The sequence below is a fragment of the Rhipicephalus sanguineus genome, chromosome 10, assembly GCF_013339695.2.
Source record: "Rhipicephalus sanguineus isolate Rsan-2018 chromosome 10, BIME_Rsan_1.4, whole genome shotgun sequence".
In the NCBI taxonomy this organism is placed as follows: domain Eukaryota; kingdom Metazoa; phylum Arthropoda; class Arachnida; order Ixodida; family Ixodidae; genus Rhipicephalus; species Rhipicephalus sanguineus.
In genome coordinates this window covers 70,055,317-70,080,875 of record NC_051185.1, presented here as the reverse complement: position 1 = coordinate 70,080,875, position 25,559 = coordinate 70,055,317, and the positions used below count along the sequence as shown (strand labels likewise).

General features: G+C 45.4%; 1 long non-coding RNA gene across 1 annotated transcript; it reads right to left on the bottom strand.

Annotated features, from left to right (window-relative positions):
- Nucleotides 1–4,134: 4,134 nt before the first annotated feature.
- On the bottom strand, nt 4,135–5,695 carry LOC125760134 (uncharacterized). The gene is made up of 3 exons (XR_007417792.1): nt 5,652–5,695; nt 4,936–5,053; nt 4,135–4,840 (listed from the first exon to the last, which is right to left on the bottom strand). It is a non-coding gene; the product is annotated as an uncharacterized LOC125760134 (long non-coding RNA).
- Nucleotides 5,696–25,559: the final 19,864 nt, after the last annotated feature.

The following is a 25,559-nucleotide window of genomic DNA, read 5'->3' as shown; positions in this document are numbered from 1 at the left end:
ACACATAGACAGAGAGATAGACAAATAGATAGATAGATAGATAGATAGATAGATAGATAGATAGATAGATAGATAGATAGATAGATAGATAGATAGATAGATAGATAGATAGATAGATAGATAGATAGATAGATAGATAGATAGATAGATAGATAGATAGATAGATACGGCTAAAGTGCCTGAGGTTCGCTAAGAAATGCTTCGCATTTAATACTTCCTGACGATGGATTAAAAGACCGCTCTAGGACAACATGTAAAGCCGATATGGAGCATTGTACGCATCCGTAAATTTGCGACTTTGCGAAAGTTTAGATACAAGCACTCGTTGTGATGATCGCGGGATGGGCCTTTCGTTGGGTCATTGCGGAATGACGAACGCAAGAAAGACGAAACCGCCTTGCGCAGGAAAGGAACGTTCCACGGAAAGGCGAAATCGTGGAGATTCCTAAGGTTGAACTCTACACATCCGCATTAGGCAACTCCCAAAGAAGATTCTGCTAGAAGTTTTTAATTACATAGTTTTAGTCGGCGCGCCCAGCAGCTTAAAGGGGCCCTGCAACACTTTTCGAGCATGCTCAAAAAGCGCTGCCGATCGGTAGTCGAGGCTCCCGAGAACACGCGAGCCAAATATTATAGCGATGCGCACGGCCTGGAATTTACAATAAATTCTCAAAGTCAGCTGAAAATCGCTCCCTCTTCTCTCGACAAATGATGTATTAGTCCGCAAAATATGACGCGATTGTCGGCAGTTCCACCATTGGCTGATGTTATAATCACGGTAACACCCTCATTATTACTTTCGTTGTTAATTTTGAGTTCAATAAGTAGATAATATGTATGTTTATATTATGTTATCGCGTTAAAAACACCGAACAAACATTAATATTAGCACTTCCGGTCTCACCGACAGCTCGTCTGCTCGTAGTTGCGTGGTTCCGTTTTCTTCGCCATGCGCAGCGCCGAAAACGTGAATATTTCTGTGCTTTTGACCATCGCCGGTTGCTGTTGAGAGTGGCAGCCGTTCGAGTGTTGCCTCGTCAGCTGGGAACTGCATCGTCGGCACGTTCTCACGACCGACCGAGGCAGCCGTGCAGCATGTCTCCGATAACAATGCTGGCGTCCGGTAATGGCGGCGCTTCGGGGTCGTCTGCCAGTGCCGTCTTACGAGGCGGTGTATCGGAGTATGGGCCGAAACCGATCTCAGCTGTCATTCATTCCAAACGAGCGCGCAGGTTTGCTTCCATGGTTGGCAAAGCGATGAAAACACTACGGCGTTCGAGGTGCACACCCAACATTACCAAACCGACGCGCAGTTTTCAAGCACGCGCGATACGGCTCCGCTCGACGAGAGAGAACGACGCAAGCCGACCGGAAGTGGCGGCACAGACCACGTGGTTGCGCCCAGACGTCAGAGAGAAAAAAAAATGAAAAAAATGCCGCCGGCGCTGACGTCGCCTCCTCGCACCTCCGCCCTCCCTCCCTCCCCTCACGCCGCACGCAGCTTTCCGCGCGCTCGCTGCGTTGAGTTGAGAGAGAAAGCTGCGGAACGTGTTTGGTAACACCACTTAGACTTGACGGATTCGAAAAATTTTTGCGGCATATGGCTCGTGAAGAGTCATACGTCAATAATGGGACTATTCCAATATAACAAAGAAAGGTGTTGCAGGGCCCCTTTAAAGGTGCTGAGGCCCTTCAGCGATTCTGGCAATGAAAATGACCGAAGTGATTCACGTAAGGATTTGCAATGATTTCAGTTATTTTATAAATGGTGAAGCTCCTTTCGAAACATGCCGCATGCAAATTGAGCTAAAAGGCTTTTGTAGACTATGGACGTAATCAAAACACACTTTCGGCAGTTCTGCTTGATCAGACCTTCTAGAAGGTTTTGTCAAATCCTTGAACTGTTTGCCAGAGTAATATTGGCGGCTTTGCTTGATAGCAAGTGACCTTTTTCATTCCCATATTGGCTTTGGCAGCGATGCTCGAGGCTTGGCTCGAGGTCTGTGAACATGGCTACTTACTGTAGTTGCTAGCAGGACAAGCGGCGCAGTAAATCGTTCACCTCTGGTTCAAAACACAGTATGATACCACAGAACACTCATACTACCATTTACAGAAGGGAAACTGTACCTTTGACAGTGCAACGGAAATAAGGGTAGCGGTGGCGTTGTGAACTAAAGTATCCGACCAAGGGATGGCGCTGCGAAAACTATCATCATCATTGCGTTGAGGCAATATGGCTGCCGCATTGCTGGCGGGTGCAGGTGGTCGCGGTGCGCGCCCGCTGGTTCTGGGCGTTTATTCACTCCTGTCCGGGGGCTGTATTCGCACGCGCGGCAGCCTATCGTTACTACTAATATTTCCGTTACGTCGCCAGGTGACCGAAAGGCCTCAACTGGCAAAAAACACGCCAAGCAAGTAAGCTTACATTGTTTATTGGCAATCGTGAATGTAGCAGTATACATGTAAACAAGCAGCACTGTCAGTTACAGAGTTGAACAATACATACAAGAAACAGAAATATCCATCTGCTTAATAAAATTGCCAGCTGAAACTGAGCAACTCTATGTCTCTTGGCTCGTTCAGCATACCTTTTATAGTACGCAGAACGAAGCGTCAGACGATACTATTTACGATGGGTGACCCTTGCACAGTACTTGCGTACAGTGCTGCCCGTCCTCTTTCTCACTTACACATGCGCGTTTGACGATTTGGGCGGTAATAAACAAACAGCATCAAAGCTCGCAAAAGATGCAGTGCCAGTAAGATTAGCCTCAGCCCGACGTACTATTTTGACAACACATTGGCGAGACCCACTCGGCGCTGAAAAAAAAAAAGTGAAACCACACTGTTGTGCTAGCTATTCCTGTACATAACGTGTTCTCGTTATTGTGCTCAACATCCTTGTGTTCGTGCCTGCGCGCCGATCTTTTTACGATGAATTCCGACCATTTAGCTCAACTTTCAGTTCAGCTAAGCTCGTGTCTTCTGGGAAAACACCATTTACGGTATCACGTTGAAAAGGAAACTTGGTTCATGTTTCAAAAGAGGTTGCAGTGACAAACACTTCATTTGAGTAACTGTTGGCGAATAAGGAAAGCCTTAGACTGAATCCAACATTTCAGCAAGTGAACATTCCTGTAAAGGTTGTCATGGAAGACAAGTTTCTCGCCCACTGTTTATCAACTGACGTATGTGATAGCGGATGCCTGCGCGTGTTCCTGAAAGCACTCATTTATAAATAAAAAAGAATGATGTACCAGTGGACAGCACCGACAATAGACTGCACATGATGTGTGCGCGCACAATAGAGACATTTGGAACAGTAGTATACTAGACAGCTAGGAAGGGCTGGGAGTAATAGTAGCAATGTTGGAAAAATAGGCAGTGAGTAATCATTTCTGTCAAATGTGTATAATTAGCTTCTTTGTTTAATTGCTATGTTTCACACTGAAAAATAAATAAATTAGTCCATTTTTTCTGGTGCCAATGGTGCATAGTCGTGAAAGACACTGCTTAAACGATGGACGATTGCAGAAGCTGAATTTACATTTTCATTCTTCACTACCTCCTAACTGTCTGCCTCACTCTTAACACGGGTGTCACACAAAACTAATAAGGCGGCAATAGGGGCTAGATGGCATGTCTTCATGCTTGTGATGCGCTGCAGGTAAACACGGACCAGAAAAAACGAGAACAGCACAAGGTGTCACGCATCACCCTGTGTTGTTCTCGTTTTTTCTGGTCCGTGTCTACCTGCAGCGCATCACAAGCATGAACACAAAACTAGCCTTTTTTGGATATATAGCTCACGCCAATATCAAAGAAATAGCAGTTATTACACATTCAAATCTTCAACATGCACAAACACTGGCCAACTCTATTGAACTCTGATTGTATCTATTGAGTGCGCTCATTTATTTTTCTGTTAAAAATAAACATACTTTTAAAAACTCCGTGTCATGTGTCAGGTCTGTTATCTAGAACAAATATTATTTGCTACTTCTCTGTGGTTCCACTTCACATACAAAACAAATTGCTTGCTCAAATGCAACGGTGCTGTACCCTCTTTTCTGGATGCGTCTGTTTACATATCATCCCATTAATGTATTGGCGAAGTTCATTGAATAAAACTAAAGACTAAATTTTCAAACGCTTTACAAATTCAACAGCCTGTTTGATAGAACACTGCCCAAAATGTCCTTATGCACATTCTTCTATTCTCCTACTCCCATCATCAAACGTTATTCCAGAGTAGCGACCCGGAAACTATTCTCCAGGTGACCACTACACGAAATGCCTTGTTTAATGAAGGCACGAGTGTTTGCACACAGTTTTCTATTTTAGAACCTTCACAATGTCCCTCCCTACAAGCAATCGGTGCACGTACATAACTCTTTGTTTCAGCACTACTGTAGCTTTCCCTGCCATTGCTTTCCAACAGCCTCCACAATTGCAGCAAACTATATTCACTGGGAAAAACAAGTGCTGCTAAATATACACTACTACTGGCCCACTTGCTACCAAGTTACATGTGATACTCTATGCAAAGTTTCACACGTAGATTAAAGTACAGTATGTGCACCCCATCACATGCACTATCCAAGAAATTTGAAGCCAGCACATTTCCTCTAAACTGAGTAATTCATGAAGCAAGAAGCAATAATTTGTGGACCCAATTTCGTACTGCTTCAACATGCCGTACACTATCACTGCTTTTCAGTATAAGGCTTGCATTTGTCCGCCTGGTAAACTTTGGTGGTGGATAGGCGACTCTTGAGCTTCTTACGACTTGGTGTGGGTAGCTTGGAAACCAATGATCTCTCTTTTGTCCAGTTTCCTGAGAAGAAAAAAAATTGAGTCATGAGAAAAAGCAAGAAAGAAATGATGAAAGAAAAAAAATTGGTTCAATAAGTAAAGTGTCCACAACCATACCTTGTGAGGATTTGGGACGACGAATTTACTTTCTGTAGTGGAACATCCTCTGCTGACTTGAGGTAGGTTCAGAGATAAAGCATCCGAGCGGGTGCTGATATGAGCAGTTTCTTGGAGGCTGTGGTTGGGTTGGAAGAGGAAAAAATAATGATTACCGTGGTAGAAGCGTGAGTGGACTTGTGATTCATGTCTGAGAAGAATGTATATGAGAGCACTGCATGAGAAAAATAGTGTGCACATAACGTTGCTTTGTTGTGAATTTGTTTTAGTGGTGACCTTCAGTGGACCGTGTCTGACCAAGCCTCAATTAGAGGATACTAAGTTAGTTAATTTCCCAACTCTATAAACTACATGGTATGTGCAAATGTAATATGTATGATTGTAAACTTACGAAAATGTATAAATGCATATACATACTATAAGTTCACTTGGCTCTACCATGCATTGGACTTATGAGCATTTATCTCAGAAGACTAATTTGTGCAGAAATAGGTAAAACTTATGCTGTGATCTGTGTTACAAAGTTTAGCAGTAAAGATATTTTTTGCAAAAGTGAGAACGAAGTAAATAATCTTAGAAAATGTCATTGTAATCCACAAGCGGTGCATCCGATCAGCTGGACGAGTCGTAAAACCTTTTGAAATGACAAAAACCGTAGCGCATGCAAAAAAAAAAAAAAGCTATGTTCAAATGCAAAGCAGTGCATTTTCACTCACCGGTGCGCACACCCACATGGTGCATGGTTATTCCGTTTTCGTAGGTAGTCTCCAAGCTCCTTGCTGGCATTGAATTTTCACGCTGGCAGCCGGTGAAGCGCCGCAGCTGACGTGATTCACAGGCTTTAGACACGTTCGCTTTGTGGCAGCAGCATGTAAAATTTGGCGCACAAACTCGCATTGCTATATCAAAACTGATTTAAAACGGAGATGCGTAACGCCGATCAAAGAAAACGACCGCGGCACCGCGGTACAATTTGAATGAAATAACCGACCGAAGCGCAATCGATGCCAATGGGCTGCTGCTTTTCGAGCGTCAATGTACTTGTCCTCAAACAATCAAGCTCTTGTATTAACTCTAGAAGTAACACAAAAACTGGTCCCTACTAGCTGTACGCAAAATGACACGGTAACTAAGATTTTAACAATCTTCTGATACATTCTGAAATACAATTTTTGGCTGCGTTGAGCGCCCCTAACACGGAAAATGCGAACTAACTTATCCGACCGCTAAAAGAGGAGTTAGTAGCTCCACTCTCCGCGCATATCGATGGAACTCGCCGCGGTTGATTTTTTCGCCCTCTGCGGCGATCACTGGAACTTGAGACTTTCCGGGGCCTGATGATACTTTGTGACATAAATGTTAGAGAACTCGCATGATCCCTTATGCCGTCGCCTAAGAAGAATCGTAGGCGAAACCAAATACTGTTTTAAGCTTCGAAGCTGTTTTTAGTCGACCGCTTGCCGGGTCGAGTCGGCTCATAACGCAACTCTGAGAGTATGGGCCACTGAAATTCGGTAACCCCTACTACTCACCTCTCGTTTACTAAGTACGAATAAGGTGTCTATAACTAGCGTAACTTGTATGTGCCACAGAAATTCGGCAAGCCCCAATACTTAACAAATTGACATTTTTTTAATAGCCATGATGTGGCATTGCGAGACCAAGGCAATCTTGAAACGACGGACTATAGTTCGAAGACGATGGGGGGATGGTTCATTGATTACGCGATAGTGAAGGTCAAATTGAAGTGCTTCTCTGAGACGTGGGTTAAACACCCTGTAGACCACTATCGGAGGGACGTGCATTGAGTTAGTCGTTCCAAAACATGCGAGTCTGGAGCTAACAGGTGTAGGCCGTGTGTCACAATGCCCATAAGGCTCTCATTTTGAAGTGCAAAAAGCATCGGGAACCTGCGCAACCTATTTGAGTGACCCTCAATACAAGATGAATGGGTGGGTTCTACTTGAGTCTGCAAAGCATTATGTCAACACGACGTGGTATCGCCACTGTGAAGCACATCAAAGCACCGTTCAATATTAATAGTAAAAATTAATATTGGACTGCTTTGCACGGTTTGGACCATGTAATAGCGATGATATTGCATTGTGATACTAGGAGAATCGTGGAACGACGGAAAATGCACCGCGAAACATCGGAAAAAAATAGAAATAAACGGGATCAATCGCCCGGTGAAGGGAATACAATAACGACACATAGAAAAGGAAAAGCCTAGCGAGGGAAAGCAACAGAAAAACAGAAAATAAATAGCGTGACGGAGGAAAGCGCAACCTTCGCTGTTTATCCTGCGTTCGCGAAGTGGAGCAACAACATTTCTTTTCTCATTCAATTGTATCGAACATCTTCCCCTCCATCCTCCTGAAAGCTTCCTGCAGGCAAATGGTTTTGCACTGGCGCCGGGATGCGAGAGGTTGCATGACTAGGCTTATAGCACACGAAAAAACACGGAAAAAGAAAGGTGTGACAAACACACGCCTTTCTTTGTGTTTTTCTTTCGTGCAATATAAGCCCTTTTCATGTAATACCAACACGCCAAGAACTCTGCGTTAATAAGATACATTGCAAGCATTATGCACCGCGCATGATTTTGCACTGCCTTCATGATCGGCCCGCCTTTGACCGAGCGACGATGTCGTCTGAGGACGTCCTCTCACGACGTCACAAATGTTGGCGGTCTGTGACGCCAAACTGTGACGGCATTGACGACGTCATCTTACGTCAATATACCATCATTAGCAAATCGCTGCGGCTGCACATCGTCTTCGCGCGTTGGCGCTCGTTCAATTCCTGCTGTTCTTCCTCCGAGCGAACCACATGCGTTTGTCCCAGAAGCGAGTCCAAAGTGAAACTGCTGATAGCATCGCCAGCGCGATCTTTAAATCACGAGACAAAAGGGCACATTGATAGGCGGGAAGTGCCGCCGCCGAGTGTCGTGACACTTGTGGAAGAAGCATCGGCAGTTGCGAGGGGCACCGAGAACTGTTGTTCAACGCGTCGTGTGGTCAGCGTACACAATTAATTAGCCAGAACCTAGACATACACAATTTCGCTGTAGAGAGAAAGAGAAATGGTCATCCGCATGCAGCTGTCGAACGTGGAATGTTCTGGCTCCTGTATTCTTTCTCGTCAATTGCCTTAATGGTGGTCGCCGTTGTTTGAACAACATTAAGACACACCAAAGGAACATAGCGTTTCCACAGACGCGGGCGCGTTCGAAGTGGGGCTCTGGCCGTTTAGGGAACGAGCATGACTTGCATCTCACGAGGGTGCATCTTAGCACAGATAGAGTATATAAATTACGAGGCTCATACGTGCGAAAACCATGACCTGATTACTAGGCATGCCATAATGACTGCATCGGGATTAATTTTGACCGCCCAAAAAGAATTCACAGGGTCCCACACGCATACACAGGAGACCAATCGAAAGTGAAAGCCATCTACCTTTTCTTCTCAGTCCATGTATTGATCCCCTCCCCCCCCCCCTCCGAATGCTCTCTTCACCGAATGTGGTTTTGCACTGCCTCCACAATTGGAGGCATTGCAGCCTTTCTGCACCTTACAGAGTTTTGCACTGCCTCTGTCATGTCACGCGATGTCGTCATGTGACATCACACAACATGACGTCATGGCGACGCTTTAAAGACATCACGGTGACGTCAAAAGAAGAGATCCGCAATTTGTTTTGCCGCCAAAAATTTTTTCGAACCACAGGAAATCAATAATGACGAAGAGGTGCAGTGGAGCGCTCATCCGCTCTGCTGTTTTGCCGAACTTTCGTTATGAATTGCACAAAATATATTAAAGTTAGGTAGCTGAAATTTATTTACCTAAATATATGCATGTTTTTGCTTCTGCTCAGGTATTTTTAGTTTTTATGCGTAGTGTAGATATTTTTATAAAAAAAACCTCAAAAATGGCCCAATCGGCAAAATTTTCTTTACTTTGAAGGTCTTTATCTCAAAAAAGCCTTGTAACAGAGCGACAAAAATTCTGCATTACGTTCTTCGCATGCTTATCTACCAAACTGCCAAATCTTGTATTTATATAACTTTTCAGAAAAGAGATATGATCGGGCTAAGTTCAAGAAAACACCGAACAATGGAAACTTCTGACGACAATTAAAAAAAACCCATTTTTTAAATGTCTTAAACTTTGTCCACTTATTCTCCTCCACATCAGCTTTCACAATCATTAAAAACATGCTGCATAATGTCGTTGCACTAATAGTTACGGCCCCTCCAATGAGACCCTTAGGCAAGGATGGGCAATTCCGACTTCTTGCCCAGCAAGTGTATAAAATGCAAGCAGGATTGAATTTCTTTTTATTAAAAGGCCAGCAGGTAGGTACCTAAAAAGGTGTCGCCGGCGTTGAAGACGTTAAGTTTGAAAATATTTGGTCACTGCAGCGGCCACGAGCGCGGGGCTACCGATCAGCGCGCGCGCACCCGAGATGCTCCTTGTAAGGGACGGCGCAGTGAGAGCTCGTTTTCGCGTCCTCAGACCGATTGAGTTCGAAACAGCAACACCACTCGGGTGACTTGAACGCACGTGCACCGGTAGTCGCAGTGATCTGGTTAATTGCGTCGATTTCTTTTTCAGTGGGCATAAGAATGTCATCGTTAAACTCTGCGTTCCGTGAAGATCTTTCATTGCAGTGGTAGCAAAAGCACGCGTAGCACAAGTAGTCCGTCTCACTGACAGTCACTGATCTTTCGGGCGTTAAAGGTTCCTCCAAAGCATTTATGTCTAGGTCGGTAACTCTGCGAAATTTTGGCTTCTTTGCAATAATTAAAGGTGTACTGACACGATTTTGAGACATCGCAAAAGGGACATTTTTTGCTTCGTTGGTATGCAGTGTCCACGCTGTCCACACACTGGAGTCGGAGAACACGTATAAAATATTTTAATTTGACTTGGAAGTTTTCGTCGCTGAGCATTTGCAAGCCAGCCACACTGCAAGGACATTATCCCGACAAGTCAAGACAGTTCCTCCGAGTTCGCGAGTTCTGCGTCCTGCATGCAGCCTAAATCGTAGAAATCACTGTCAGGGTCATTGGACGACAATTCACTCATCGTTGTCTATTGCACCACGAGCAGATGACGGATTTCCCGCTAGTACGTCGCGAATTTCTGTATCTCCGTGACGTCACACTGCTATGAAACGACACTGAGAAGTCACCCCTTCGATATCGAAACCGAAAGTGTCTTTTTAAGGTGGCGCTAATTAAAATATATAGGATGCATTCCCAGGCACCACAATAGTCGTTTTACGTCTCTCAACACCAGTATTTTTATTTAGAGCAACAATCCGAAATTTTTTAAAATTCGTGTCAGTACTCCTTTAAGCTTCTTGTACTTCGAAAGGTAGTCTCCACAACAGACTCATTCAGAGCTATACTTTCTCGTCATGACACGCACAGGAGGAGTAGAGTAAGAGCAAAGCACAAGAACTATCCGCGCCGAATGAAGTGTGAACAGCGCACCGATCGCGCGGCCAGTTCACGCCGTCTGCTGCCGACATCTAATATAGACAAGCGCATCCGGTTACCGATAGTTTTGCTTTTCTTTCCTTTGACAATCCATATTTTGCTTTGCCACTGGAGCGCCACGTTTATGCTTTCCACTGATCGCAACTGGCGCAGCGCAGTTTCTGTGGCAGCAGCGTGCGTGAAGCGAGCGCTCATAGCTCCCTTATAGAGTTTTCACCTTGCTTCCATCTCCGCCGTGTTATCAGCGCCTAGCTGAGATGCGAACAGAGGGCGGATAAAATAGCGAAGCTCCAGTGCACGTGCGTTCAAGTCACCCGAGAGCTGTTGTTGTTTCGAACTCAACCGGTCTGAGGACGCGAGAACGAGCTCTCACTGCGCCGTCTCTTACAACGAGCATCTCGGGTGCGCGCGCGCCTACTCGGTAGCTCCGCGCTCGTGGCCGCTGCAGTGACCAAATAATTTCAAAATTAACGTCTTCAGTGCTGGCGACACCTTTTTAGGTACCTGCTGACCTTTTAATAAAAAGAAATTCAATCCTGCCTGCATTTTATACACTTGCTGGGCAAGAAGTCGGAATTGCCAATCCTTGCCTAAGGGTCTCATTGGAGGGGCCGTAACTATTAGTGCAACGACATTATGCAACATGTTTTAATGATTGTGAAAGCTGATGTGGAGGAGAATAAGTGGACAATGTTTAAAAAATTTTAAAAGTGGGTTTTTTTTTTTAATTGTCGTCAGAAGTTTTCATTGTTCGGTGTTTTCTTGAACTTAGCCCTATCATATCTCTTTACTGAAAAGTTATATAAATACAAGATTTGGCAGTTTGGTAGATACGCATGCGAAGAACGTAATGCGGAATTTTTGTACCTCTGCTACAAGGCTTTTTTGAGATAAAGACCTTCAAAATAAAAAAAAATTTTGTCGATTGGGCCATTTTTGAGGCTTTTTATAAAAACATCTACACTACACATGAAAACTAAAAATACCTGAGCAGAAGCAAAAACATGCATATATTTAGGTAAATAAATTTCAGCTACCTAACTTTAATATATTTTGTGCAATTCATAACGAATGTTGGCCAGAACAGCAGAGCAGATGAGCGTTCCAATCCACCTCTTCGTCATTATTGATTTGCTGTGGTTCGAAAAAAATTTTGGCGGCAAAACAAATTGTCGATCTCTTCTTTCCACTCATCAGGCAATAATATATAAAAATTTGAAATAAATTTGAGAGGTCGACCAGCCATCGTTTGTTCGATCTTACCTGGAATCACCCTTCTATCTTTGACATCCTGATGACGTAATAGTGTGACGTTATTACGTGATTGTAATTTTTGCGTCACTCATGGTGATGCCAACGCCGCTAGACGCCGACAGTCAATTTTCGCCTTTGATGCGGCATCTAAGGCTTTCGCCCTGGTAGGCACTCCTGTGTTTGAACACCGCCGACTGAAACCCTGGCGGTGTTGCTACAGCGTGCCACAGTGAGTGATGATTCAACTATCCGGTGTTCGTCACTAGCAGTGGTTGGCCCAGCGAAAGGTATAACCGTCATCTTGAATACAGATTACGTAACGACGACTGCTCAACTTGCAGCTCTCCGCACTGAACTTTATTGTAGGGTGTGCGTGCAGAGCTCGGACGAACACAGGAAAAACGATGTACACAGAAGGAGCGCAATTCGTCCGAGCTCTGCGCACATACCCTGCAATAAGTCATGCACCAACTCGCCCAACAAGAAGTTCTTCTAAGCACTGAACTTTGTGTTGTCTCTAGCAACCAACCGCACCGATGGTCAATATTCAGCGATTCCAAGGCAGTCCTGCAATATTCGTTATCATTCCGGCAGCATGGACCGTACGAACAACCGGCATTCTCGATAACTGTTCCATACTTCATTTCAGAAGGAACGCTTGTGACATTTCAAGGTGTGCCAAGACACTGCGGCGTGATAGGTAACGAACGTGTCGTTAATTCTGCTGAGTCAGCTCTTCAAAGCCACAAGGAAGAGGCTATATCCCCTACCAGCCATGTTACTGCCAGCAAGCTTCGCATGATTGCACAAAATGTTACACACTTCACATGGCATAGCATGAAGGAAGGTTCGCGGAGTAGTTTCAAATCGCTGTGCAATACAATTCTCGTGTTCTTTGTGAAGTCAGTGTTTGAACGTTCTGAAATAGGCTCGAGAAAATATTACAGTGTGAGCTCTGAAGACTTCTACGGCAATGTACGTTAGGAACAGTTGGTCCGGGGATATGGCAATGGTTGCCGGTTGCCTCTGTGGACGCACATTTTGGCAAACCAATGCAGACCCTGAGTGTGTGAGCATGTCGAGCCTCCAGAGCGCGAAGACTTTTCTTGCAAGCGTTGGTCTGTGCAGCCATACTGTATCTCAAGACAACGGTTCCCACTGCGCTGTATTGTAGAATGCACGCTTCAGGATACACTTCTTTGCATTGCGATTCCCCGTACATGATTGACCTGGTTTGAGGTGTGGTGCTCTTGTGTGACGCACGATATCGTCGATTTGATGCCGCAAGCACAGCAGGCAGCCGCATATAATCTGGAAGGTAATAGTTTAGCTGAGACGGTGCAAACATATCCGACGATAGAAAGAAATGGGGCAGCTACGCGCTAATTGTGCAAAGACTGAGGAAACAGCGGAGCTAGTGACGTCACCCCCTCCTTTTCCTCCTCCTAACTCTCAGTTCTCTTTTCCAAACTTTGTTATGCACTAGAATCAAGCATCAAGAAAGCTTATTTCGAACATAAAGTTGGGGTCGCCCCACGCGAAAAGCGGCGAAATGCAGCTTGCAGGGGCCTGGGGGCACGTACACAAGGCAGCGTACACATACATTGCTAGGCAACATAGGGGTATGTAATGGAAAAAAGGTGTTTAAAGTAGTAAAAAAAAACAAAGTAAGGACATAGAATACTGGTAAGCATAAGACATACATATATGCACTGTATACACATGCATACATGAAGGCAAAGGTAAATATAGTAAAAAATAGTGATATCGAATCATGATACGTACATTTATACAAGCTTGCTTTAAACAGGTCTACATGAATACATTGTTGCAGCAAGAATATCTGAAAAAAAATGTTACATTGTACAATGAAAGAAGTATGTGGTGGTAAAAACAGACAGCACTGTTTAGTAGAGTTAGGACAAAATATTCGCGCATCTCTTTTTTACAAACATTCTTCAAATCAACACCCTGCCTCTGATATTTGTTTAAAAGATACGGCACATTGAAAGCCAGTAATTATTCGCCATGAGTTGTGCGCCATCGCGGTACTAACCATTTCTCATGGCCTCTGGTTCTATGATCGCTTATTATTATTTTTTTTTGCTGCAGTTACTGCTTGAAAAATTCTTAATACTTTTATTTTAAAAAAAACGAGTGCTACAGGTGGCACTCATAAATGAAAGTGGCATTTATTACTTGATAGCGGAGAAAGAATTCTCTAGTGGGATGAGTGTAGAAAACGTTAGCGACGCATCGTAATGCTTTCTTCTGTAAAAATACTATGCAATTTTTACCATTATACATTAATAATAGTGATATTAATCACTATACAAAACTATGCCGTCGTCGCGGCCGGCATCGTATTACCAGCAACAAGGGCCCCTTAGCGCTATCGCGTAAAGATTTCCTAAGTCTATTCGCACTGTCTCTTGGTTGACATAGACTGTGATTCACCTGCGGCTCATTCCCGTATTCCTTAGGCTATGGGATGTGGGTATGTGCCACACATGAGTGACGAAGAGGGCTTCATGACGCACGTAAGCGAGAAGTATCTCACGCTATTCATGTAATGACCTGTTCATCTTCTTCGTCATATACTAATGCCCTTCATGCAGTTCGGCGTGTGCCAAGTAAAGGAGACCACCACGAGAGCGCCCAGACGTAGGCGGACAGATAGATAGATAGATAGATAGATAGATAGATAGATAGATAGATAGATAGATAGATAGATAGATAGATAGATAGATAGATAGATAGATAGATAGATAGATAGATAGATAGATAGATAGATAGATAGATAGATAGATAGATAGATAGATAGATAGATAGATAGATAGATAGATAGATAGATAGATAGATAGATAGATAGGAACAGTCTAAATAAAGCAGTCTAGGGCGAAGATAATCGTTTTCATTCAGTCGTTGGTATAGATACCCCGTCCTCTAGCGAAAGCATATTGAACTGCCTCCGGGACCGGAGGCAGCGGAAGCATTGCGCAGCTCTCCGGAGTCAGCCCACCTTCGACGAAGCGACGGTGCTATGTGATGACGTCACGGTCTGACATCTTATTGACGCCACGATACTGTCATAAAGACGTCACAAATTTTGCCAACCTGGGATGTCTTCACATAATAATTTAGTTCGTGATGGAGAACACATAGCGCAGCGCGAAGAGCTGCAAGCTCCGCAGCCATCTATGTCTTCTATGTCAATTTCAGCCATCAGTGCCTATCTCAACGTTGCGGTTCCTACTATGCCGTATTATAGGGTGCGCGCTTTAGCGCGGACTTGTTTACAGGGCGAGTCCTCTGCACATGAGCTTGTTGAGGAATGGTGTTCTTGTATGAAACACTATATCGTCAATTTGAGGCCACAAGCACCGCAGGCAGCTGCATGTAATGGGATCTAATAAATTATCTCAGACGCTTCAAACGTATATGAAGATAGCAGGAAGAACATTACGTTGTAGGAGGAAAACATCGTGTGATGATTGACGTAAGGAAGCAGGTAAGGGTCTTACGAGACGTTCTATAGGGATGGCAATTGTTATTAGATGGTGATCGACTACTCAGCAAAACATGAAAAAGTGATAAGTCCATATCAGATCAAGAAGATGACACAACTGCATTACCATCGACGCCTGCAAATCCTATACTGACGCTCCCAACACACCACAGGCTACTTGAAGTAAAAGTCGACAATATTCTGTGACCGCCCTCGTTGACACTGGCATGCATCTGTCTAGGATGAGCTCTCCACTAAGCCGTTTGCATAAGATGATGACGCCGTATGACACAGGCAATAGGTGCAGCCGATGGCGGCACTGTTGAAGTCTTACTAATATGCATTGCCCATGTCAGCACTGCCGGTCGTCACACCATCGTCATTTTTGCCGTCCTTGCTCGCTGCACTCCTCACCTCCTTCTTGGACTTGTCTTCCTTTCGGCACACTCGGCCTTAATTGACTGTTCTTCTGGTACACTCAGCCTCGATCCTCCCCTTCTCCGATAACTGTCAAAAGCCCGTCAGCCGCTTGACCCCAACCCCTTTTGTTCGCTTGCCGCCTTGGGCCATCATGTACGTGTGTTTGTCATCAATCCCTCCAGCTTCCGACGGCGACTGCATTGTTACCCCGATAACTGACGTACGACTGACGCGCAATGTTACTCGGCCGCATACCATCACCACAATAACAGATTGCCGTGTTCCTACCACTCCTATATTTTGGACTCACTGCCAAGTGTTGCCGTATTGCCCTACTAGATGTCGCTTGCACAACTCACTGCTAAATGGACAATGACGTCAATGTTTTCGCCGTAACTGCTCCTGACCAAGCAAGAGCATTACGGTTACCCAGTTCTGACGACGCAATTTTTCGAAATATGATTAGATCAGACCTTATGCCCGACCAGGCTGATGCTATCTGCCAGGTTATTGCCTCATACAGTGACAGTTTCGACATCCATGATCGTCCCTTGGGCCAGACCAAGATAGTCACTCACCGAATCAACACTGGTATCTCTGCGCCCATTCACCATCGGCCTTGCCGCGCGTCCGCGTGAAAGCGAGAAGTGATTAAAAAAGGAGTGGCGAAAATGATTGCGAAAGACATAATCCAACCATCATCTAGCCGTTGGTCCTCCCCCGAGACGACGCTAGGGCGAAAAAACCATGTTCTTTTAAGTTCGTAGCACTTTAGGGGCCCGGCTTGCCGCCCATCCATCGTCTCATGTCGCATGGTGACGCAGTGGTGGATACAGGCCTACAGCAGGACTAGCAATATTCAAACACACTGCCAATTGAACTAACCATGTCTAAAATAATGGGAACTACAAAAATAACCAAGAAATAGTCACATTCAATTATTACAATTGCTAAAAACGCTTCTGAATCATCCGGCTGATACCCGCGCCAGGCAAGAGAGAGTGCGACCACCCAACCAAGCGCGTGATTGAAGGGAATCGTTGGGTTGCCCCTGCTACGCACTTCCTCAGGGTTTGCGGTTATGGAGCTGCGCACCATTTAGAACTAAACCAAGGCACACAAGAACGACATAGGCGGACGATTGAGCGTTAGATATAGAACTATACCATCCGTGAACGTTAGTCGAATGCTGAACGCATGCGGTCTTTACGCCAGGATCCAGGATATTGGGAAGCTGAGTATGAGCGACAACTAGCCCGTGCTTTGACCGGAGGTGCGGACGCTCGCTTCGAGCGCTCGCTTCTGGCGTTTGGACATCCGTGTCGTGACAAACCTAGATAAAGCCTAGCAACAACATAGAAGCAACCAGAGGACTTCAAAATTGTCCACTTCCGCTGTTTCGAGCCTTGCATGACTTAGCGCAAGCTTCGCGAATTCTTTTTCCTGATTAACAACACACAGCGCAGCACGGAGAGCTGCAAACTCCTCACCCATGGGTGTCGGTGTATAGTCTGTCTTGAAGCTGATGGTTATACCTCTCGCTGGGACGATCACTGGTTCGGATGAACACCGGACAATTGTCGGACCATCAGTGCAAGTGTGTACTTCATAGGCATGCCTGTCGTGCAATAGAAGTTTCATAGGAGGCGATGAAAGCTTAGATTTTTTTTCTGATTCCCGGAACAGCGAGGGGCATTGCACCATGAATGCGACACAATATACTGAGGAATCAATGACTTTAGATGCGGTAGTGAAGCCTGAGGGATTGTTCGAGGAATAGTTAGACATCGTCGCGAAATATGATTCTCGCGTCCCTTGTGAAGGCAGTGTTGCAAGATTGTGACAATGAGCTCGGGACAAATGTCTAATCTGAGCTCTCAACACTTACACCGCAATGTACGTTTGTATCGTTTGGTCCTGGGTAATGAAAATAGTCGCTTCTGTTGATGTACATTTTGGCGAACCAAGGCAGACTCCGAATGTCTCAGTTTCCGCAGTCTGCAGAGCACGAAGACTTTTCTTCGAAGTGTTGGTCAGTACAAGCAGACTATATCTCAGGACAGCGACTACTACTCTCCTACTCTGCTATACTGTAGGGTGCACGCTTCAGCGTAGACTTCTTCACAGGGCGAGCCCTAACCACATAAGTTGCTGAGGTATGGTGTTCTTGTGTAAAGCACGATATCGTCGATTTGATGTCATGAGCAGCGCAGCCAAACGCTAACACCTGGAAACTAACAGTTTAGCTCGTACGCTTGAAGCGCACGGGAAGTCCAGAAACGTTGTAGGGGCAGAACTGCGTGTGCTGGTTGATCGACTTAAAGAAGTATCTGGTGGTGTTTCGGAATATTCTGCAAGGACGTCAAGCGTCATTCAATGGTGATTGACGAGCAGGCCGACAAGCAAGAAATTTGCGGCGAGACAGTCAGTGCCGTCTTTCGCATAAACCATGACATAACAAACGCCACTACCACTGCGTTCCTGTAGAAGTATTCACAGGGACAATAAGGCACCGCTGCCATTAACACCATCGGATACATAAGAGCGCTACCGTGTGTAGATTGCTTTGTTTCGTATTTCTTCAAAGGCACAATATTACACATGTTAACACGATTGCTTGCCCGGCATGACACCTGCATAGGGCATCTTTGCGAAAGAGTTTGAAGCACCAGCGTGGCTCTGAAGTAAAATACTTGACTGCAACTCAGCTGGTGCGGGTTCAAATCTTATCCGTTCTTAGGATTTTTTTTGCCTCACTTTATTTTCTCCTCTTTCGTGTGAGAGCGGCTACGGATACCGGTGGCGGTGGCAGCAGACAACGGTTCCACGGCAGTTGTGATTTGATAACAGCTTTCGCTGTAAAAGTCACATTGTACTGCGATCCTGCACGACGAGAAATCATGGGAGAAATCAGGTGATGGCCAGCGGTTTCTTATCGCTCTGCGCGCCGCCCTCCTATTCAGGTCGTTAACTCTCTCAAATGCATGTGGCAAAGTCCCCTGCCATGAGGAAAAAAGCACCTCTTGTGAGGTTAAGCCTGCCACATGAGGTGATACGCAGTGCCCGATGTACAGTGTATCAAGGGTTCCGGCCATTTTTGTTCGATGTTGGCGCAAACTTTTATATGCATCGGCGTTGAAACATTGTCGCGTTTGAAAATAGTTCGATATAAAGGATTGTTCGATTGACCCGAATTCAATATCGTCGGGTTTGACTGTAGTCGCCTTAGTTGGCGCACATTTTGGCAAACTAAAGCATACTCTCAGTGCCTGAGCCTCTTTTGCCTGCACAACACTGTTTGTTTGTCCAGGCGTACTGTATCTGAAGGCAGCGGTTCCTACTACACCGCATTTTAGGGTGTACGCTTCAGCATAGACTTAATTATAGGGCGAGCCCTCAGCACATGACCTCGTTGAGGTATGGAGTCTTTGGGTTAAGCACGATATCGTTCATTTCAAAATGTGAACAGCGCATAGAACGATTAGGAAGGGGCGAGAAAACAGAGTAAAGAGCGCTGACTTTCAACCTCGTTGAAACTCAGCGCTCTTTACCTCTGGTGTCTCGTCCCTTCCTAATTGTTCTATGCGCTTTTAACATTTTGAAATGAATTCACACCAACTTGCCCAAGCGTCAACCCTTGCAAACCACGACATGGTTGTTTTGTGCCACGAGAACAATTGGCAGCTGCGTATAATCTGGAGGATAATAGTTTAGCTTGGACGCTTGTAGTGTATTGGAAGATACGAGTATACCATCCCGTTGTAGCCGCAAAACCACATGTGATAGTCCACGTAATGAAGTAGCTCAGGGTCTTGCGAGACCCTGAGCTACTTCAATGGTCATCGCTTCTTCATTAAAGCACAAAAAGTGATATCTCCAATTGAAATGAAGAAGATGAGCCTCAGAAGTTTGCCAGGATAGCGTGGTCGCAACAAGCACAGGACCAGCTTAACTCGAGAAATGTGGCAAAGGCTTTTGTCCTGCGTTAGGCGTAGTCAGGCTAATGATAATTCCACATACCTGAAACCGAATTCCAAGTCAAAGAAAGCGTAACCAACTTTGTGTTACTTATTTCTTTCCTCAGAGAGTAGCTTAGAAATTTTATTCCCGGCAGATCCTACGCATCCTGGGAATCGTTTTCATGCAAAGCAGTCAGCGTGCACTTGCCTGCTCTGCACTTTTTGCCTTTGAGGCAAGCGTTGCGATGTGGATCGACATGTCTTATTTGTCTAAAGGCATATGCACTGGCATTCAAAGGGTAGCTTGCGGCTCGAGGTAACGTCACTATTCAGGTGAGAGCAAAAAAATAAGTTTTTCCGATACGAAGTGCATGGTATGCTGCAATAATGTGGATATCATACGTAGCGTTCGTCACTGTATTCCTTCGGGTTCGAAGAACGCTTGAATATAACTTACCAGAACATAAGAGTCGACATGTATTGTTTATTACATTTTATGTAAGTGGATAGCCAACACTGCAACCACAATTGACGTTTCCCCGACATGACCCCTGCAGAGGGTCTTTTTCCAAAGCACCTTTAAGGTCTCTTGTGGCTCTCTGGTAAGATACCTGACTGCCACGCAGGATGTCTGGGTTCAATTTCTTGTTGAAACCTGAATTTTATTCTGCATCCCTCGCTGGACAACGCCGCCAACAGTGCCAAGTGCGTTTTTGCCTTACGGGCTCCTAAACACTTTCGCGTTCTACATCCTTTGTCTGTAAAGTTCCGAGTCTGAGGTCTATGAAAAAATGCATGTAACATTGAAATCATTTGTGCAGCACCCCTTCAAAGTTGCCTCCCTTGCAGTCTATACACAAATACGAACGCTTATTGAGGTCTTTGAAACAGCTGGAAAACGCTTCTTTTGGCAGGGCTGTCATCTCCGTTGTCATGGCCTCTTGAATGGCCTCGACGCTTCACATCAAGCGACCTTTTAGGGCTGTCTTCACACGAGGAAACAGGAAAAAAGATGGCTGATCCCTCTGTCATAGGAATCGGTATAACACGAAAGTGAAACGTGTCGTCACAGAAGTAGTCCTTGTTGTGAAGTGATACATGAGAGCTTGTACAATGTCTACTCTTGTTTGACAGATATAGCACCGCTCGATGTGAACGCACTCACGTTGACACCTAATGGCACATCTCCATACCAACGCCTTTACTCCATATTCCATACCAACGCCATTAGAGGGAGATGGTGTAATTTTTTTTCGACATGGATGTATGCTATGATCGAAGCTGGCGCTAAAGCCAGCTTCGATCTATCCCGGTGTGTTAAAGCGTTGACGAAATTACACTTCTTTTGGAAACGCGCCGACTGGGACGGTCGTAGCAACTACGCGCCTTTTTTTCTGGTCTGGTGGCACACATGTCACCACCACATTATAAAGGGGACGCTCATAGCACCCCTCTATCCATACAAGACACTGTGAAAGGTAAAGGGCGCGTTCATGTAGACCCCGTTATATGAGGCGGTGGCTCAATACAACAACAAAGAAAAAAAAGTGGCGGTAGCTCAGCGGGCTAAACGCCCGCCTGCCATCGTCGCGGACCTAGAAGTCATGGCTTCGACTCCCGGCAACGGAACTCTTTCTTAAAGTTTTTTCTTTTAAATCTGATGGCATTCATTTTGCTGGCGTATTTCCGTGACAGAAGTACGTCATGAAAGCCTTGGTGGACCCCGGAATAAAACACTTTCGTGTCAAAAATCACATGGGGAGAGGTCAGACGAGTATGGCGTATGGGGAATTACAGCAATGCTGTGCGAGAACTTTTGTGAGGCTGAGACCAGTGTGCGGCCTTGCATTACCGTGGCGAAGGCTCCATTGTCCTGATGCCCATTGTCCAGGTGTCCAGATGCCCATTCGGCGCTCTGCCTCTTTTTTGAGGATCGTATTGAAAACACCATGTTTCGTCTTCAGCAACGATGCTGTCCACGAATGCAGCATCCTTCTCTGCCTCGGAGAGCAAATCAGCACTCACTGATGCCCGCGTGTCCATCTGGTCCTGTGTGAGCGAGTGCGGTACAAATCTATGATTCAGCTTTCGAGCATTCGGCACTAACTAGCCTAATTCAACACTTTAATTCAGCTTTCGGTTCCCTGAGTTCTCGCGCAAAGTTTGGTGACATGTGTTACTAATGTCGAGAGCATTGGATATCATGCGGACCGTAATGGTGCGGTTTTGCTGTACGATATTCCTGATCCGAGCCACTTTGTTCTCATTCCGTGAGATTGCTTGGTGCCCCTACCTTGTGTCGTCTTCCACCGACGTTCTCCCCGACACAAACCTCTTGTGTCACTCGAAAACTCGCCTCTGCGATAATTACTCGTTGCCGTAAGTGTCACAAAGGAGCTCATACATCTGTGCGGCTGTCTTGCCAAGCTTCACGCAGAATTTTATGTTTCCACGCATTTCGAGGTGGACGTCCATCTCGCCACATTCACTCACGCAGACGACTATATCGCAGACGACTATACTCGCGGACAACTCTTCTTGGCAATGGGGCGAAGGCTACAGAGCCACAATGCACGTATCCTACCGCTAATGAATGTAGTCCCACAATTGCGTCCGTATTTTCTTCGTGAGATAAATGAAATACTCCTTAATTTTCTACATGTAGCTTTTTTGAGACAGAACGCAGCGCACACAAGCAATATATTTGCATTTGTTTTAATTATACATTGTCACTTTGCGTTTTTGCGAGCGTGAAAAAGTCGCGCCTTTTACCCGTACGTTAGACGCTAAGCAGCGTCTAACGTACGGGTACCTACGCAGCAAGTGAGACAGATAGACCAATAACTACGCTCTAAATGCTTTTATTTCGCCATCAAATGCTTCGTGCGTATTTTCTGTGGCTGATCTATTTGTTACTAACATTATTTGTGCGAGCTCTACCGCCAGAAGGGATAGACTGAGCCAAATTACCGCGCGTTTCGCAGAAAGCGTTCCATCTTTGCATGCCAGGCATTGCCACCCAACGCGAACGTTTGAACCAATATAACGTCCACAAAAGCAGTGCCTCCACCTGTTCCAGAGGAGCACATCGAGGCACCCTAGCACCAAGGTTTGTTTTTGGGAATCATTGATAGAGAAGAAAATAAATCAGTCTCGAAACTTTGCGGCCAAATGTTTCTAATGCAGGCGTTGCCTAATCAATGTTCTGGCAGTTCGAGGATTGATATATACTGTGAATCACCAGTGGCTCAACGAGGCGTGTTATGCGGGTATGTGCCACACTTGACTAGGGGAAAAGGGTTCCTGGCGTACGCGATAGGCTTTTCATGTTATTCACATTATGACCTGGCAATCACGTTCGCCATACATAGCCTCCCATTTCAATTGTGATATATGCCAAGGTAAGGAGGCGGCCACAAGAGCAGCCAGACGTAGGTAGGTAGCTACGTAGGTAGGTAGGTAGGTAGGCAGGTAGGTAGGTAGGTAGGTAGGTAGGTAGGTAGGTAGGTAGGTAGGTAGGTAGGTAGGTAGGTAGGTAGGTAGGTAGGTAGGTAGGTAAGGAGGTATGTAGGTAGGTAGGTAGGTAGGTAGGTAGGTAGGTAGGTAGGTAGGCAGGCAGGCAGGCAGGCAGGCAGGCAGGCAGGTAGGTAGGTAGGTAGGTAGGTAGGTAGGTAGGTAGGTAGGTAGGTAGGTAGGTAGGTAGGTAGGTAGGTAGGTAGGTAGGTAGGCAGGTCGTAAACATTGATAAGGCTCTGAGGTCGGAGTTGAGTGCCTGAGATGCAGTGGCGTATCCAGGGGGTTTCTGCGCTGGCTACTCCAAGAAGGAATTTCTACACCATGGCAGAAATTTTTTTCTGCCATGGGGCACAGAGCACAGACTGGCACTCGACCCCACCTGTCTTTGGGGTCCCTGCTACGGATTAAGGACGTACGCCCACCGAATTAAATTTCTGCCTCCGCCACTGCTGAGATAGTCTGAGATGGACCAAGATGAGCCTAAAAAAACCGGCCGTGTGTATCATAAAACAACTTGCATAGGAGATCTGCGTGTGTTAAAAGGCGAGATTTTCGTTTCGTAACTTCGTAAAATTTAGTTTCGTTAGATCGAGTTTCAACTGTACTTAGAAAGTTCTTAACATCTCGCGTGTTCTTTCTTTTGTTTCCGTGTTTTACGACATGCGTGATTCGGGAAATTATTGGCAAAGTTGTAATCAAGTAACAGAATGAAGAGCTTCTTTCAAAAACCAAACGATGCAAATAGAGCAATAAACTTTTGTGGAATAATCCACAGACTCAAAACCGCAGTTGTGCGATTCTGATTGATTAGACTTCCAAAAACTATTTCTCAGACACTTTCGATCTTCGCCAGAGCACTTGTTGCGGCTTTGGTTGACAACAAGTGACCTTGCTCGGAGCTGTTTCGGCTGTAGCGCCCATACCACTCCATTGTTTAGGAAACTGGGACAACATTAATCTTGTTTGATGAAATTTTTGAGCGCACAAGAATAACAAAGCAGCAAGCCGCAATGCCTTAATAAATACTATTGCTACGCCATCCATGCACTGATCTCTGTTTCATTGAGCATGAGAGCCACTTCATGAAAAAGTTGAACGAACTGTTGAGCTTAGCTAAAGACGACCATAAGGCGAAAACCATCTTCATTTCCTTTTAATTCATTGGCATAAACCCCCTTTCCTTAAACGAAAGTATATTGAACTGTCTCCGGGATTGAATGCAGTGCTAGCATTATAAACCTCTCGTGATACTGTAGTGCCCTCTGGGTCAGCCCACCATCGAGGAAGCGATGGCGTAATGCGATGACGTCACGTTGTAACATTTTATTGGCGCAATCATAACGTCATATTCCCATCACAAATTATACCAACCCATCTTGTTATATGGTGACGTCACCATATGATTTCGTTCGTCCTGCACAACACGGCGCTACGCAAACAGCTGTAATCTCCGTAGCCGTCGATGTCATTGTGTAGTCGGTCATGCAGATGAAGGTTATACCTCTCGCTGGTAGAACCAGCGAGACGTACCGAACCGCCAATGCAAATTGCTAAGCGATTTACCTACCTCTCGTGGAGTAGCAGAGATGGCTTTTTGAGAACAGGTGATCACAGCTTAGATTTTTTTTGTGATTACCAGTAGAGCGAGGTGCACTGTAGATTCAATGCGACACTGAGGATCCATCAGCGCATTAGGTGCGTGGTTGCAGTCTGAGGGAACGTTCGCGGAATAGTTAGAGGTCGTCGCGCAAGTATGTTTCCCGTGTCCTCCTTTGTGAAGGCAGTATTGCAAGGTTGCGGCAATGGGCTCGAAAAAAATGTCTAATGTCGAAGACTTCCACTGCAAATAACGTTTGCATCGGTTGGTCTTGGGCGGTGAAAATAGTCGCTTCTGCTGATGCATTTTTTGGCAGACCAAGGCAAAGTCTTCGTGCCTGAGTCTCTTCAGCCTGCAGTGCGCAAAAACTTTTGTTGCGACTGTTGCTCAGTGCAGGCTGACTGTATCTGAAGATAGCGGTTCCTACTATTATGTATTGTAGGGTGCGCCCTTCACCTTAGGCTTCTTTCGATTGCGAGTCATCAGAACACGACCTTGTTGAGGCACGTCGTCCTTGTTGGGAGCATGATGTTCTCGATTTCATGTCAGGAGCACAGCAGGCAACCTCGTATAATCTGGAACCAGGACCGTAGCCAGGGGGGGGGGGGCGGTGGGGCTAGGCCTCTTCCCGGAATTTTGGTGAAGTAGGTGTTTTTACCAAAAATAAATAATAAAATGTGTTTTTCTCCAAAAGTCAAGGTTTTCAGCCAGTGGGCCCCTCCCGCAAAAAATTCCTGGCTACGGGCCTGTCTGGAACTTAATATTTTAGTGCAGACGCTCGAATCGTACGTGAAGTTCAGAAAAAACACGCTGTAGGTGCAAGACTACATGCCTTAGTTCACGTAAGGAACCAAGGGCGGA